The sequence below is a fragment of the Lepisma saccharinum genome, chromosome 3 (genome assembly GCF_977018435.1).
Source record: "Lepisma saccharinum chromosome 3, izLepSacc3.1, whole genome shotgun sequence".
NCBI classification, from domain to species: Eukaryota; Metazoa; Arthropoda; class Insecta; order Zygentoma; family Lepismatidae; genus Lepisma; species Lepisma saccharinum.
In genome coordinates, this window is record NC_139231.1 from 14,972,809 (window position 1) to 14,990,378 (window position 17,570).

Sequence of the window (17,570 nt, forward strand, 5' to 3'; positions counted from 1 at the left end):
GCGCCGTTGCCTACGGCAGTCACGTGCATTATTTATGGAGAGTTCGATTCTCTGCTCCAAATCGACAAACATAGAGGTGTTTTCCCAGATAATACAAAATAATAATCAGTTGAGTACCAGCCAGGAAGGAGTACGGATCACAATATGAGGGCTTCCGTTGATTTTCAAGGATTCCGAGACAATTCTGGCAACTTTATTCCTAAAGTTGCTATAGTCGATGCAGACTCAGATAGTATGCAATCATGGATATTTCTACCACCTTACGAATGGGATACTTTAGATATTGGAGCAAAAAACGAAAATATGTGGCAAACACAAAACAAGCATTCTCTCGAATGGCCTATCGGTGAACTTTGCTATTCGAAATTGGTTTCTGTACTTTCCCAGTACACCGAAAACGCATCAGTTATTTATTCTTTTGGAGCTGATAAATGCAAGTTTCTGATTAAAGTACTTCACCGCACTGTGGTTAACCTCGAGGACCTAGGATGCCCTAAAGCGTCACTGTTAGCCTTCCCTGCACAAAATTGCTGTCGCAATTATCACAGATTAAGGACAATCAAATGTGCTCTTAGAGACGCACATTTATACGCATCTTATCTCCGTAGCTTCATGCTTCAACAACATATTATAGGAGAAGCCACAAGGACTGCACCTAAACAGAACACCTCAACATCAGACAGTGGATATTCTTCATTAGCTTCGTTTTACAACGACGCATCAAATGTGTATTACTTATCCGAGCAAAGTTGCTCTTCCAAAAATAGTGCATTTTCGGATAGTGAACAATGAATAACATTGAAATTGAAAAAACTGTTCAATCAGACAAATGTCTGTCTTTTATTTTTCGAGGTGTTTTTGCTAATAATACATTGCCAAAAAGTGTGCAATTGCCTGCTGCATTGATTATTAACACCGACAATGAATCTGGACCTGGGATACACTGGACAAGTTTGTTTGTAAACAGTGATAAGGAGGCCATGTACTTTGATAGTTTTGGTCAGCCTCCTAGTGCAAATGTACTAAAATTTATAAAAAAGAACTGTATTTCATGGTGCATCAGTGAAACGGTGGTTCAAAACCCGAACTCATCCATGTGTGGAATTTATTGTATTATGTTTTTACATTATATGTGTCGTGAGTTACCCCTAACCTATTTTCTGTCATTGTTTGGAACAAACTTAAAAAGAAATGACAGAATTGTATGGACAAAATTCTCAAGTGCCTTTAATTAATTTACAGTGTGCCTGCAGTGAATACTGCATCGAAGACCAGTGTCTTATTTTCTCTATTGCACAAGCAATAGTAGAAAATTATCCCAAGCCTACATGTTCTGAATGTGAACTTGGCGAACCAAAAGAAGAACTTCACAAATGTCTAAATCTTGAGTGCATAGAAAAAGAGAAAATGGAACAGTTGATCAAAACTTACAAGGGTGTTTTTTGCTGCTACTTCCAGCAGGCTCATAAAAGAATATTTATACGTGACAGAAAGGCGTTCGATGCAAAAGTGGACAGTGTAGATATCGAACTAGTTATGAAACTGTATACTAAATTTCTGCATAGTACATTTTTCTACAATAATCATCATATTGCATATACATGCAATGATTTGTGGGCTCCAAACAAATCAAAAACAGAACAAAAAGGTGTAATGTATATAAATGAATTTATCACCTGTAATAATAATAAAGTGTACTTTTCTGGGGCGCCAGTACAGACATTACGCAGAAGAGAATTGTACGGTAATCCCGTACGTCACTGTGTGTTTAAATATAATGAAAAGCCAACAAAAAAGTTTCACTTTTGTGGGCAGGGATATATGTATATACCAGAATGTATATGTGCGTTGGATTCGCACCGGTTTCACTCATATGATTTTTCTTTGGAGAACAAGTTCTGGGAAGCTATTTGTTCCACAAAGTAACAACTTAAAAGCATTGTACTTTGAGTAGTTATAATGTATAAATATAGCAGCGTAGTGTTAAAGCTGTATGAGTTATGTAAAACTCATTATATATAAATGTATATGTACAATTTTGCTTGAGAAAATATAAAGCGTTGTGTGAACGCTATGTATTACAACATGTGTACAAAATGACTTATAAAAAACTGTAAAGCGTTGTGTTAACGCTATGTATTCTGTATATGTATAACCTGACTTATAAAAAACTGTAAAGCGTTGTGTAAACGCTATGTATAAATAATTTGTAAAATTACTTTGACTCTGTATTTATTTTGTAGTAGATTAGTTTTAGAACAATAAACTTGTATGTAGTAGACTTGTGCGTTTTATTTCTTTTAAAAAATAAAAGGTTTATAGTTATATGTAGAGTAAAAAAAAGCTAATATTGTTGGTGCAAACGGTACTAGGTTCGATCCTTGTTACGGATCTTGCACAAATCTCAAATACATTAATCGCGAGTGTTACTACAATTCACTTTTATTCCGTCTCGCCACGCTAAACACTTTGCCGCTAAAACACAACCGAGATAGAACTTGACAAGTTAGTTTGTATTTAAAATAAAACACTAGTCAAATTCCATTCTCGTATAACTCTTGTACTTAGATAAAAAATGCAATACTTACAATATGGATCATCATCTTCAAAACAGAAAACTCAAAAGACAAACACAGCAACAAACACCGTAGAAAAAATAACAAAAATGTGCGGACAAATTCGGATTCCCAAGTTTAAATACCCCACAATCGGGCCTCCCCTATTTTCCATACTGGAAACTAACATTTCCTTTAAATTCACGCTGCCTTGTTAACTCTACGAGTCCAAATTTAAAACCCTCAGCCTCTCTTTCCATTAGATAAATTCCTTACATCCACCCGCCTTGAATTATATCACCTTCCACTCATGTCCTTTTAACTTAAAATCCTTTTTTTCGTCCAAATTCTGTACCTGCCTTGGCGATTACTATTTTAAAGTCCGTATCGCCCCACCACACCCACACAGAGAGGGAGTTTCCGCTTAGCGGGAGACTTTTAAAAAATTAGCATTTTACAATCTTTTGTTTTCTTTCAAGGGACACAATCACCCCGTGATACATTTTCTTTTTCCACCTGAAATCGAAGCGGTTCGTTTCTCTAACCAATTTATTTTCTCCAAAATAACTTGTCGTGTATTTGCCCCGTCACAACAACAACATCCCGTCTCATCCACAACCCTTTCGCCTTGACCTACGTTAACAGAGGCTTCATTCTTGATACCTGGGCGGAATATTAATTTATTCTCTCTGTCTGGCATCACCGCGCTTCCCCAAAATTCCTTTCTTCTCTACCTGCGTGGAATATTAATTCATTCTCTCTGTCTGGCATCAGAGCGGAGTCGAAATTCTGAGACAGTCTCCTGTCTGGCGTGTGCAACCATCGTGTTTCATAATATAATGCAATTATTGCATAGTACTAATTAATAATATTACATATCGCGGGTTCGAGTACCGGGACCGTCTTCTTTCGTACCATTACCACCGTTCATAGCGGTTCATAAACCATAGAAAACTTATTTTCAATATTATAAACATTAATATTAACATTTTATACATTACATACTTTGCAGTAATGAATATAAAACCATATGAATACCGTTTAGTACCTCTAATTACCTTCTATATACATATTTTTCATAAAATAAATAAATATATATTCATAAAAAGTTATAAACATGCAAATACATAAATGTAAAGTATTCTAAGTACATGCAAATGAATTCTAAGTACATGCGAATTAATTAAAACCCGTGCAAATTAGTTATAAGTACATGCGAATAAATTGCGAATATTAAACGCCCGAGGGCACAAACAGTCCTTGGCGCGGATCAATACTACTGAGGGTCTGCACGCCTATGACGGGGACTGACACTTTACGTAGGTGAAGACACGCTTCGTACAATTTGATGATATAGCGATTACGTAATGGATGTGCAGCCACTTAACTGAACCCCCCAAAATTCACATTTTATTACTAAATTCTAAATTAGCATAATATCACATAGTTTACCTATTCATAATATGCGCCGTTTTGGGTCACTTTGTGGATTGTGCATTAATCAACATCAGGTTAATCGCGGCAGGCAAAGTGGAGAGAAAATGACAATGAAGCACAACGAGGGGGCCCTTGGTTCCCGATTAATGAAACTTTGTCTACATGCAACTGAGTCGCTGCGTGAAATCGATGAAAATGTCATTTATTGATTTATTAATTTTGCTTATTTTATATTGCTTTTCTAGCACTTGGCGTCCACAAAGGCGATGAGGATGATTAATGAAGTTATGAAATGGATGATAGGACATGATGATCCATGCCTTACACAAAATTCTAAGTTGGGACTAATGAATATCGATTCGTCTTATCATTTGTCAAGTAGTTGTTTTTAACTCCAATCTTTTTCAAGGACTTCTGGGTTGACAGCATGTGTGTTGCGCGATGATGATTCGATGAAAACCACCATTTCAGTGAACTTTCTTGACAATGACTCTAATATCAGTAAAGATAACATTTTCTTACGAATCGCTGTTGTTAAGAAACCAATTCCTGTGGTCTCACAGCACCCAGCTGTTGTTTGTTATGGCTAGGCCTGGGGTTATGACTCACGCTGCTGTCAATACTTAATCATTCCCGAGAATCCAGGTCCGCCAGGCAAACCCAAGCGACAATTTTGTTATTTGGGTTGCATAGACAACAGGCTTTAAGATGTTACGATATCGTAGGTCTCGTGGCCCAAGAACTACTTTCCCTGACTGTACCACCAATATAATTATAAGTCGATGAAAAAAACATTTTCTATCATGTGTTGTTGATTCTTCTGCTCTTATAATACTATAGCTTAATTGTAAATGAACACTAACTAAAGTTAATAGTCATATTTCGTAATGATCTCACCACAGACAGGTTTCCGCCACAAGCAGTCACCGTAGTAACTGAAATAAGGAGAGCGCAGAGTAGAAAAACCAAGGTAGACGCTTCCATGTTTGCTTCGCAGTTTGTTGTATGAAGCTCCCGAATGTTCCCTGTATATATACTTATTGTTAAATGGAGTTTCTTTTTCTACAGAGGAAACATTTTAGAATGAACGTATATTGAGGTCTTTATAATCTACCTACGATCTGTGTACAGCGCAGTATTCAGACAATCACTATTATATATTTTCTGGGTAATAAGTATTTATGGAAATTATATCCATTGCTCTTCCCTGGAGTTTACTGCTGTACGTATTCTTTCATCTCCACGTGTGGATCATTTTGCCGTCCCCCATATTGTCAATGTTTATTGCAGGAAGATATTGTCATTATTGAGGATATATTATCCACCATCCTTGAATGCTGGATATAATGGGAATGCTTCCTCTACACGTGTAGTGCCAGAGAAACAACGCATGTCCTGTTTTATGGGTTGACGTATCTGTACAGGATGCAAAAGAACTCAAACGAAACAAAAGCTTACTGTCACATTAGTTTATACTTTGCCATGAACCTCTAGAGAATCTCTCAATAAAACCTTGCTGGAACATGTTTGAGAGGGTGCCATAACATATTCGTAGTTACAATTAGGAATGGCCAATCCTTATAGTAAAATCGGCGAATCCCGATTTCGAAGGGAACCATTATAGAAAATTGTTTGATTGATTTGTTGTTTTAAGTCCACTTTATGCACAGGAAGCCTAATCGGAACTGGACCTACAGTTGAAAGTGGGATCCGAACCACTGTGCCATGTGCCTCCACCGGGTATCGAATCCGGAACCCCTTGATTACAAGGCGTCTACGTTACCTCTAGACCATCGGGAAGGCCCCCCCATTATAGAAAAGAACCGCGAGCGAAGCGATCAAGAAAATTTTTAGATCCAATTTTTTGCAAACTGAAAACAATATTGATTTAATATGGCGCAAATAATTTCACCAGGCTCCATGGCATTCTGTTTCACAATTTTTTCATTTAGATCTTTCGGCGCCCAGGGTTACGATACTATAAGAAAAGTAGACGATGCGAGCGAGGACATTTTACGAAATGTATTTTTTATTGTATAAAATTTGAAATTGATCAAATGCCTCTCTGTGCTCCCTTCAGCTGCCATTGACCGTCTGGAAGAAGAAATGAAAGAAAAAATTGAAAACTAATTCCATCTTGAGTATCCTTTTGTCCTACTACTCTTACATTTTGTTAGTCCTGCTTTTTATTTTTACTTCAATGTTTGCCCCCCCCCCCTTCAGCTCATAGAATTGATTTTCGTCCAAAGTTGGGAGTGCAAAGCCCGCCCTCCCCTTTGTGGTTGCGCTACTGATCTGATGACATGATTCATTATAATTTTATACGATTATTTTGTTATTGGAGCCGCGGTAGCTAAGTTGTTTGTCGACCTCCGTGGCTGTGTGGTAAACACAGCGCGCGCGCTGCGACGTCAGGCGTCCCGGGTTCGAATCCCAGATAAAACATGGATGTTTGTGCTTCTCCAAATGAAAGAAACTGAGAATTGAGACGTGTGAAAAGTTAGAAAAAGTTAAAAACGGGGATACCGCCGCTTAGGGGTTAGTCCTCCTTTTACAAAAAAATCGTTAGGGCGTCTGACTACCATGCGAGAGACCTGGGTTCGATTCCAGCGAGGGAGAACCGGGATTTTTTCCACCTGTTCAAGTGGCTCCGGCGGCCACCTAGCGTCGTACAAACTGGGTACCTGGAGGAAACTCTTGGGGGTGAAGGCGGCCAGAGGCGTGGTGATGATCACATCAGCCCGACCTTCGGTCGTGATCAAGAAAGTGAGGGGCCGTAACTCCACACCCTCTATACGCCTTAATGGCGTACTGCAATGCACAGGGGAGCATTTTACTTTAGATTATTGTCATATTCCAGAATCTTGTACATTTATTTACTCCCCTTCCCCACCCCCACCCCCCAAAGAGGAAAAAAGAAAACGTAAGTTTATTTCTTGCTGATGTTCATGTGTGCAATTTTTTAAAGTCCGTTTTATGCCTATGAAAACTAAATATTTTTCACCAGGAATCGAACATACGACCCCATAATTATAAAGGTTTAACGCGTTAACCCCTTCAAAATCGGACAGGACGACTTGCTTACATGAGATTCAAACCGTTTCCATTTTAAAGGGAGTGTTTATTAGGTGCAGTTTTGCATGTACTCCCCCATAGTAATATTTGGGGTCGTTAGTAAATATTCATCGAGAACACTGTAATGCTTATAAGCTGCGATTGCACCAGAGGGGTGGACGCCCGGCTGTCAGCAAGTCCTCCCCACAAATAGACAAAGTATGATTTCTCTTCCTGCTGGTTTCTTTTTCACTTTGTCGCAATATTATCCATTAAGAACATCACAAGTGGGCTAGTTCATCTTGACTAGTTATGCGAAGTATCGATGTCAATATCGTTCGTTTTTACCCATTCAAAACAGACATGCATCATGCTTAAAGGGAAAAGTCTTTCTGCGATTATCGAATACAACGCAAAATGTGCGTCCTCAGAGCAATAAAATTCACTTGACGTCTGAAAACTGACTCCGCGATTTGGTTGTTGGTTGTTTTTGTGTTTTAAGTCCACTTTATGCAAAATAAGGCTAATCGGGACTGGGCCTACAGTTAGTGGCGGCCGGAACTGGCTGCAAGTACTGATCTTGAAGGCAGCAATGGATAAAAATGAGCTTAATTCGCCTGGCGACTATGTAATCATCGGAGACGATGCATTTCCACTCCGTTCAGATTTGTTGAAACCCTTTTCTTGGAGAAACCTTACAATTACAGATCGCATTTACAATTATCTCTTATCACGCGCATGTAGGGTTGGGGAAAATGCCTTTGGCATTTTATCTGCACGATTCCGAGTATGTGGAAAGGTGATCGACCTAGATCTGATGACTGTGGATTTGATTGTTCAGTGTGCATGCACGCTTCACAATTGGGTCCGTACCACATCCACTGCAACTTACTTTGAAAGAGGGAGTGTCCAGATTGAAGATACAGAAGCGGGAGTTATATATCCTGGAGCCTGGCGGTCTACCAACACAACGCTACCATCCTTGAACAAGGATCGCTCAAGAAACACTTTTACAAAGAAAGCATCTGATAGAAGGAACAACCTTGTCACCTATTTCATGGGACCTGGGTGTGTACCTTGGCAAATGAAATCTATTGGTGCTGAGTAGTTTCTACGAAGGACAATACATGTTTATTTTCTGTGGCATACTTATGTAGAATTTCCTTGTAAACAGCTTAAGTTCTATGTAACTGTTCATGTTTATTAAATGTAAGTTTCTATAATTTTTAACAACATATTATTAATTGACAATTGTATAGTGCTTAATAAACCTTACCTTAAGATTTGAAGTTCTTGTTATTACCACCTCTATTAGAAAAGAATCAGCCACATTAAAGCATGATAATTTGGGCAAGTCATCAGTACCCTTTCCGCTTGATTTCGATTCAACAACTTTAACAAATTCTTGCCTGTACTTTGCTTTGATTGATTTAATTTTATATCTCAAGAAAGTAATTCCTGGTAGCACAACATTCTGCTTTAAAACTTCTTCCCTCCAGGGGTGCCCATCCCTCCCCCCAGACCCATGTCGCACTCCTCCCAAAAAGGTAGAACATTCCCCCCGTTTATGCCCAATTAATTACTCAAATTATTTTTGTCAAACAACATTTGAGGAAAAACATAACACCAGAGGTGTTACCACGAATTCTTGTCCGGTGGGGGGGGGGGGGTAGTACGTACCAGGATAAACGTATTAATAATAATAATAATAACATTATTATTACTACTACTAGTACTACCAGTAGTAGTAGTAGTAGTAGTAGTAGTATCAAAGTGTTATTATCCTCATAAATTACGCAAAAAAGGGAGTAGAAGTCTGTGCTAAAGTATTTGTTTGGAACAAACGAATTGAAATATTTTTACAACACCGTCAAATTCACCTTAGCTAATAATGGAAATCAAGCACACAAACTGTATTTTTCAATGGCAGAAAATGAATGATAAATGCATTCCGAAGATACATGGATGATCCATATTTTTATGTGACGTCACAACTTTAAAATATGTCACTGATATATTATACTTTTATGAAAGGACACGTAAATGTTGTGTTATTATATGTAATATTGCTCCTTGTTTGTAATGGATATCTTTTGTTTAATGTTTATTGTATTTTATGCTCTATTATGAGTAGTTTAATGTATCTTCATGTTTTCGAGAGTGCACTATGTGAATTTTATTTCTAAACATGTGTAGATGTCATTTTTGTTGATAGATCCTTTTGTAGATAGTGAGTGATTCATCTGTACTTGAATCTGTGTTCTCGAAAATAGTATAAAAGCGAGGATATCGCGTAAGAAATATCACACTTCCGCCACGGATCGACGGCACAATGCTGCAACCATTCTACGTTAGATAATAAAGTTAGCCTAAGGATTAATTTCGAAATAAAAGGCTAGAGAGCAAATATTGGCTCAGTTATATATTGCATATCTCTTGGTGTGGTAGTTCGGGGCGCAAGCTAGGTCTATGTGATCATAGGCATGCCGATAGCCACGCATAATTGCCATATATAAAGAATAAACCTTTTAGTTTATCTACTGCAGCAATGTGGTTTTATTTCTCTGTGCTGTGAATATTGTATTTGCCTAACACTATCCCTGTACCTGAGAGGAGACTGTGTACTTCACCCAGTCTCATTGTTCACCGCTGATTATTATTAAGTTACTATTAATAAATATAATAATACGTTTAATAGTATAATAATACAGGCTTGAACGTTACAAATGGCAGTTCAACGTGTTGGCTCGATATTGTAGTGTACAAAGGGCAAGACAATTGTTTAAAGTTGAGGTTAATTGTGCAAGAGCACTGAACTTTCCTAGTTGTAGAAAAGCAGAGAGCTATTTCGTTTCGAAATGGAAAAGAATCATTTGCGTAGCGCAAATAAAAATCTTACCTCGAGTTTAGGACTTAATGTTCCCGATTGTTGTCGGGACATTGATAAAGATAGAACTACATTTGTGTGCAAGAAATGTACAAAGTTTCTACATTATGAATGTTGTGGCTTAGATGTTCGATCTGAAAGCCACGAAGCTACCGATTCGGTTTGTAAAAATTGTGAATCATTGTCTACAACTATTTCATCTGATCCGTTAAATATGTTTGAAGCTTTAAAAGCCATGATTGAAGGAATTTGCAAGCAGCAAGTTCAAAGTATGGAAACATTACAGGCTGATATTAAACAGCAAGCTGATTTCATTAACAACTTGAAGGCTGATATTAGCAGACAATGTGCGCTATTAAAGGATGATATCGGTAAGCAGCACGCTGAATCTATGAAAGCTTTAAGAGCGGAAATAGGCGAGATGGCATGTGAAATACAACTAAAGTCTGAGAACGAGGAAACTAGGGCCCGATTCTCTGAAGAAATCCGGCAGGCTAGAGAGATGGACTTTGATGAGTTCCGACGTAGCTTGGCAGCTGATGTTAATAAAGCCACGGAAAGTGTTGGCATCGATGTAGAGGATATTAATTCGAGATTCACTGAGGAGTGCAATAAGATTATCGAAAAACAGCTGACAATGGAACAGATATTAGCCGAGGCCGAGACTGACAAAATACGGTTCCGATCTGAGGTTCAAGAAAATATTGTTCAGATTTCCGTGCTTGTATCTCAAAGAAGTAAGGACGTTGAGGAAATAAATACTCAAGTAGAACAGCTTACGAATCAGTTAGAGACCATGCACGTTACCCGCCAAACGGAAACAGAAACTGGATCTCGAACAGCTGGTCATCCGTCTGCAGTTGCTGAGAGTGCAGCGTTGCCAACCATAAACATTGAACTAAATGAAGCGATGGACAGAGCCGGTGGAGAGAAAACTAGAGAAGACAAACAAGTCTGTGGCCCACAAGTTACTGCGGATTCAAGAGCTAATGAAGTGGCTTCTGCTGTTCCACCTACCTTTAGTCTTTCGGGCGATGACAGAGGTTACAGAGAGCGTGAATCTCGCAGGGCACGGCATCGTCCTTATGAAGAAGGGGCAAAGAGGAAACATCCGGAAAGGAAGAAAGATCGCAGTTCCTCCTCTTCCAGCACCAGCTCTGACTCTCAATATCAAGCAAAAATCACGAAACGAACACGAAGGCATGGAAATGTGAGAAGCGGGTCAGATGAGTCACCACCGCGAACTCAGCGATCAACGACGACAGGAACCCCAAGGATGGCAGACCTCAATTCCTTGTCCAAGTTCAAGGGAGACCTGGAAGCCCAGAATGCTGAACAGTATTTAAAAGAACTCAATATCAACTTTGATTTAATGCAAGTTCCATGCGAATACAGATTGGAAATTATTCCTCAGTTATTCAAAGGCCAGGCTGAGCATTGGTTTCGAGCAAATCAGTTGGAGTTCAGGTCCTATTCTGATTTCGGCCGCTGTTTTCACAAGCAAAATGCTTCTGAAGAGGCCAAAGAGAGGCAGCTGACGGCAGTGAGATCTCGCAGAAATTCAAAGCAGTCTGATATGAGTATGGAAGAATACGCATGGCCCATTTACTCAACCTACCGAATTCTGTCTGCCCCTTATGTAAAACCAGAGATAGTGAACTTAATAATCTCTCAGCTTCCATATAGAGCCCGTAGCCTGAGTTTGGATAACTGTACGACAGAGTGCTGATTTTTTAAAAAGATTCGAGGTGCTTGAGGAGCAGGACAGTTTGAAGTCTGTGTGGAATAGAGAAGGTGCTGGCCAGGGAAATGCTCCCAGACAAAATAGAATTGGAAACCAACAACCCAGAGTCAGACAAGTTATGCAGAACCAGAGGAACGAATATTCCAATTACAACAGGCGACGTAATCCTTCGAGAAGAAATGGCAGGAATAACTACGCACGTGGGCCGCGTCGTTCCAGATCTGATCCAGAAGACCATTCCCGTGACTCCTCACGTAACGCCTCTGAACCCAGTAACTTCAGAGCGACGGCGCCTCCATTTGAACCTTCTGCTTCACGTTTGACTAACGAGCAGCGGCAAAGCGTCGACATGACAAGAGACTTTTGTCGGACGCCATCGATTAGTGCTAATCCGAGTAGTATGCGGTCGGATTTAGCCAGTCGTCCAACGTGAATTCTTCGTTCCCGATCACGGTTGGGCTAAAATCTTGGACTTCTCTGGGAACGGATGACAATGTTATAAATAGTGAAGATAATCATCTTTTTGTAGTGCTCTCAATGAAGGAGAACAAAGTTTAGATAGAGCACTACAACAGGCAGTTAGAAAGGAAAATTTACCCAGGGCTCCGTTAATTAAAGCAACTGTAACAGGCATCGATTTTATTTGTGTTCTGGACACTGGCAGCGAATGTAATCTCATGTCCAGATGTTAGGCTGACTGATTTCACTGGGAGAAACAAAACTAGAGTTGTAGGATGTAGACAAGTATATCTAGAGATTGCTGGAAGAAATTTATTGGAGGACATGTTTGTCTTGAAAGGTCTCGAATCTGACTTTATTTGGGCTACCCATTCCCCAGGAAATATGAAGCAGGAATTGACCTACAGCGCGAGAAGTTATCCCTCACCGTAGACGGAGTTCCGGTAGAGCTCCGGTATAGCAGGACCTCGTGAATAATGGATCTTCGACAGGGATATATGTAAGAAAAGTCCGTGAAGATTCCCATGTCGATCAGTGGACGGCTAGTCCTGACGACATTTTTCAGAAGGTCAATGCGAATGAGATTTTATGCGAAAGGGGTAAAAGTCAATTGAAGGAAGTCTTACTGAAGCAGAAAGAGGTATTTTCCGAGAGACCAGGTACTATTAAAAACTTCCAGTGTGAGATTGAACTCACCACCACAGAACCTGTGTATCGATCTCCATATCCCATACCAAAAGCCTAAAGATAACTCCTGGTAGAAAAATATCTGGAAAAAGTGGCAACAATGAGATGTTATTATGCCTTGATATTCTTCTAGTATGTTAGTAAGCCTGATGGTAACATACGCCTGCAGTCGTTTGGCTGATTAATTATTCTATTTCTGAGACTACTGGATATTCGCCTGATGAACTATTCTTCAATTATCCTATACCCAGAGAGATCTAACTCAATTCAATTGGCCCGAACGGGAAGAAGCCCAACCGGATTGGAAGTCCAAATTATTCTTAGCTCAAGTCAGGGAGAAGAAGAAGCTATCAAAGAATATAAAACAAAGGGGAAACGCCAAGCCAGTGACAGTTGGAGACTTTGTGATGGTTAGAACCCACTCCTTAAGCTCCTACTAGATAGGACCATTCAAAAGTTATATATGTTGTGGATAGAACCTTATCTAGTGAACAAAGTGGAAAATAATGTTGTGACATTGTTAATTCCAAAGACTAAAGAATTATATGGTAAGGTTAACTTGGATAACCTAAAAATGGTGCACTTTTCGGAGGATAAAAAGAAAGAGTTTGTACTTGAAGACTAAGTTTCCTCCAGGTAGATAACTTCCTTCCTGAAACTTAGTTTCCGAAAGGAAGGGGCAGATTATATGATCCATATTTTTAAGTGACGTCACAACTTTAAAATATGTCACTGATATATTATACTTGTGTAGTGGTTGTGCTGTCTAATGTGTTTGTGTTCATCTTGTGTAGAAATTGTGCTGTCTAATGTGTTCGTGTTTGTCTTCTGTAGTAGTACCTCCATTCATATTGGGGGTTAGGCGTAGAGCTGACAACTCTGCACTGTAAAAAAAAATGTCCAGAAACAGGAATATAAGGCCATGGATGTTCCCAAGGTAAAATATTCCGGAGGTAAAATAGTCCCCCCTTCGGATCTCCGGCTGGGGACTACTTTGGGAGGTCCCTGGACTAAGAATAAGATCTACGTTAGGAATAAGGATATTAAATTAGGCACCTGGAATGTTCTGAGCCTTTACCGGCCTGGGGCATTTCAGTGTACAGTTAATGAGATAGTTAAGTATAAATTAGATGTAGTAGCTGTCCAGGAAGTTAGGTGGCCAGGAGAAGGGAGTAAAATTAAAAATTATACTTTTTTCTATGGTGGTACTGAAAATCATAATTTTGGAACAGGCTTTTTTATAAATAATAGAATTATCTCGGCTCTTAAAACAGTAGAATTTATTAATGATAGGATATCATATGCAGTTTTACAGGGTAGGTGGTGTAAAATTATTTTAATAAACATACATGCACCAACGGAAGATAAAGATGATAATACTAAAGATGATTTTTATACAGAGTTAGAACAGGTCTTTGATAAATTTTCTCAGTATGATACGAAAATTCTGTTAAGTGACTGTAATGCACAGATTGGCAAAGAAGAGACACTTAAACCCACGATTGGTAAAGAAAGTCTTCATGAATTAAGTAATGATAATGGTATAAGATTGATTACTTTTGCAACCTCAAAGAATTTAATTGTGAAAAGTACCACTTTTAAACATAAAGATATCCATAAATATACCTGGTCTTCTCCAGATGGTAAAACTCATAATCAGATAGATCATATTCTCATTGATAAGAAAAGGCATACTAGTATAATTGACGTTCGTACACATAGAGGTGCTGACTGTGCCAGTGACCATTATTTAGTAATTGCTAAATTAAGAGAAAGACTCTCAGTGATAAATCATAAGCAACAAAATCTAAAAGTTATAAAATTTGATACAGAAAAGTTTACTGATGAAAGAATTAAGAAAGATTACCAAATTAAGCTGTCAAATAGATTTGATGTTTTGCAGGATTTAAATGATGATGAAAATATAAATGAAACAGACGTAAATAAAAATTGGGAGCACATACGTAATGCAATAGAATCAACAGCTAAAGAAAGTATAGGATACCATAAACCGAGAAAAAGTAAGCCATGGTTTGATAATGAATGTCATAATCTAAAAGAAATAAGAAATCAGGCTAGACTTAGGTGGTTAAATAACTTCGATGATACAAATCTAAACAATTATAATAGAATAAAGCGAGAAGTTAACCGCACGTTTAGAAGTAAAAAAAGAGATTACTTGAAAAGATAAATTAACGAAATTGAAACAAACAGCAAAAATAAAAATATCAGAGATTTATATAAAGGTTTAAATGAGTTTAGAAAGGGGTGGCAACCTAAAGTAAACTTGATAAAAGATAAAGACGGTGATTTTCTAGCTGACCCAAGCGATATTCTAAATAGATGGAAGAACTACTTTAATGAACTTTTAAATGTCCATGTAGGAGATAAATCAGAAGTAAATGAGGTACACACAGCAGAACCTTTAGTTCCAGAACCTAACTTGACTGAAGTTCAAGATGCTATTAAAAGGCTAAAGAATAACAAAGCACCTGGCATTGATTTAATACCAGCTGAGTTAATTAAATATGGTGGAAATTCATTAATATGTCAAATTCATAAATTAATTAGTTTAATATGGAATAAAGAAGCAATCCCTCAACAGTGGAAAGAATCCATAATTGTTCCTGTGTTTAAAAAAGGTGATCAAATGAACTGCAATAATTACCGTGGAATTTCTCTACTCTCAACAACATATAAAATATTATCTAACTTTCTTTTAACAAGACTAACCCCATATGCTAATGAAATTATAGGTGATTATCAATGTGGATTTAAACGTAACAGATCAACTACAGATCAAATTTTTCACATCAGACAGACACTTGAAAAAAAATGGGAATATAATCAAAATGTCCATCATCTATTCATTGATTTCAAAAAAGCATATGATTCGGTCAAAAGAGATAAATTATATAATATATTAGTAGAGTTTGGAATACCTAAGAACCTTGTTAGTATGATAAAAATATGCACCAGTGAAACAGAAAGTAAAATTCGTGTAGGTATTAATATGTCTGACAAATTTACAATTCATGATGGGTTAAAACAAGGAGATGCATTATCTCCATTGCTCTTTAATTTTGCCGTAGAATATGCTGTAAGGAAGGTAAAAGAAACTAAAGAAGGACTAAAATTAAATGGTGTGACTCAGTTGTTAGCATATGCAGATGATGTAGACTTACTGGGGGATGATGTGAATACAATTAAGAATAATGCTAAAATATTTTTCAAAACTGCTAAAGAGATAGGTTTGGAAGTTAACAAAGAGAAAACTAAATATATGCTTACAGGCCGAAACCAAGTGTTAGGTAATTATCAAAATATAATTATTGATAACAACTCGTTTGAACCAGTTTCCAAATTCAAATATTTAGGAGTAATATTAACAAATGAAAATTATATTAAAGAGGAAATAAGAAGTAGGCTTAATTCAGGAAATACATGTTACTTCTCTCTTCATAAACTTTTGTCTTCTCGTTTAATATCTAAGAAACTAAAAGTTAAAATATACAAAACAGTAATTTTGCCTGTAGTATTATATGGATGTGAAACTTGGTCCCTTGCATTGAAAGAGGAACATAAATTGAGAGTGTTTGAAAATAAGATCCTTAGGAAAATCTTTGGACCTAAAAGGGATGAGGAGACAGGTGAGTGGAGAAGGTTACATAATTTAGAACTACATAATTTGTATTCATGTCCAGATATTATTAGAATAATTAAATCAAGAAGACTTAGGTGGGCAGGCCATGTGGCACGAATGGGAGAGGAAAGAGGAGTTTACAGGATTCTTGTTGGGAAACCTGATGGTAAGAGACCTATAGGAAGGCCAAGACAAAGATGGAGGGACAACGTTGAGATGGACCTAAGGGAAATCGGTAGAGATGGAAAAGAGTATATAGAACTTGCTCAAGATAGGGAAAGATGGAAGGCCTGTGTTGCTGCAGCCATGAACCTTCGATTTTAAGAAGGCTAGGGAGTTAGTTAGTTAGTTAGTTGATATATTATACTTTTATGAAAGGACACGTAAATGTTGTGTTATTATATGTAATAATGCACCTTGTTTGTAATGGATATCTTTTGTTTAATGTTTATTGTATTTTATGCTCTATTATGAGTAGTTCAATGTATCTTCATGTTTGCGAGAGTGCACTATGTGAATTTGTATTTCTAAACATGTGTAGATGTTAGTTTTGTTGATAGTATCCTTTTGTAGATAGTGAGTGTTTCATCTGTATTTGAATCTGTGTTCTCGAAAATAGTATAAAAGCGAGGATATCGCGTAAGAAATATCACATTTACGCCACGGATCGACGAAGCTATTAAACTTAAAAAGAACTCCTCGGTGTTATGCATACATCTTGGTATGGTAGTTCGGGGCGCAAGCTAGTCCTATGTGATCATAGGTACGCCGATAGCCATGGATTGATGCTATGCACAATACTGCAACCATTCTACGTCAAATAATAAAGCTAGCCTAAGGATTAATTTGGAAATAAAAGGCTAAGGAGCAAATATTGGCTCAGTTATCATTGCATATCTCTTGGTGTGGTAGTAGTATGATTTGTGATATTACTGGGTCGATAAATGATGAGCCCCCCTGAGGCAGATTTGGCTACACTTAAAACAAGCTCAACATGCCTATATGAGCTTATTGCTCCAGTGTGGTACTCTGTCTAATCCAAGATTTTTGTAAAAATGCCCTCGGGAATTTCCCGTGAAATGATGACCCCCCTCAGATTGATTT

At 37.8% G+C, this 17,570-nt stretch overlaps 1 long non-coding RNA gene across 1 annotated transcript in view; it reads right to left on the reverse strand.

The window, feature by feature from the left end:
* The window catches only part of LOC145985709 (uncharacterized), a 54,969-nt gene extending 49,947 nt beyond the window's left edge, over positions 1 to 5,022 (reverse strand). The window contains exon 1 of the long non-coding RNA XR_014441433.1: positions 4,890 to 5,022. This is a non-coding gene — a long non-coding RNA (uncharacterized LOC145985709). The remainder of the gene's footprint in view (positions 1 to 4,889) is intronic.
* Positions 5,023 to 17,570: the final 12,548 nt, after the last annotated feature.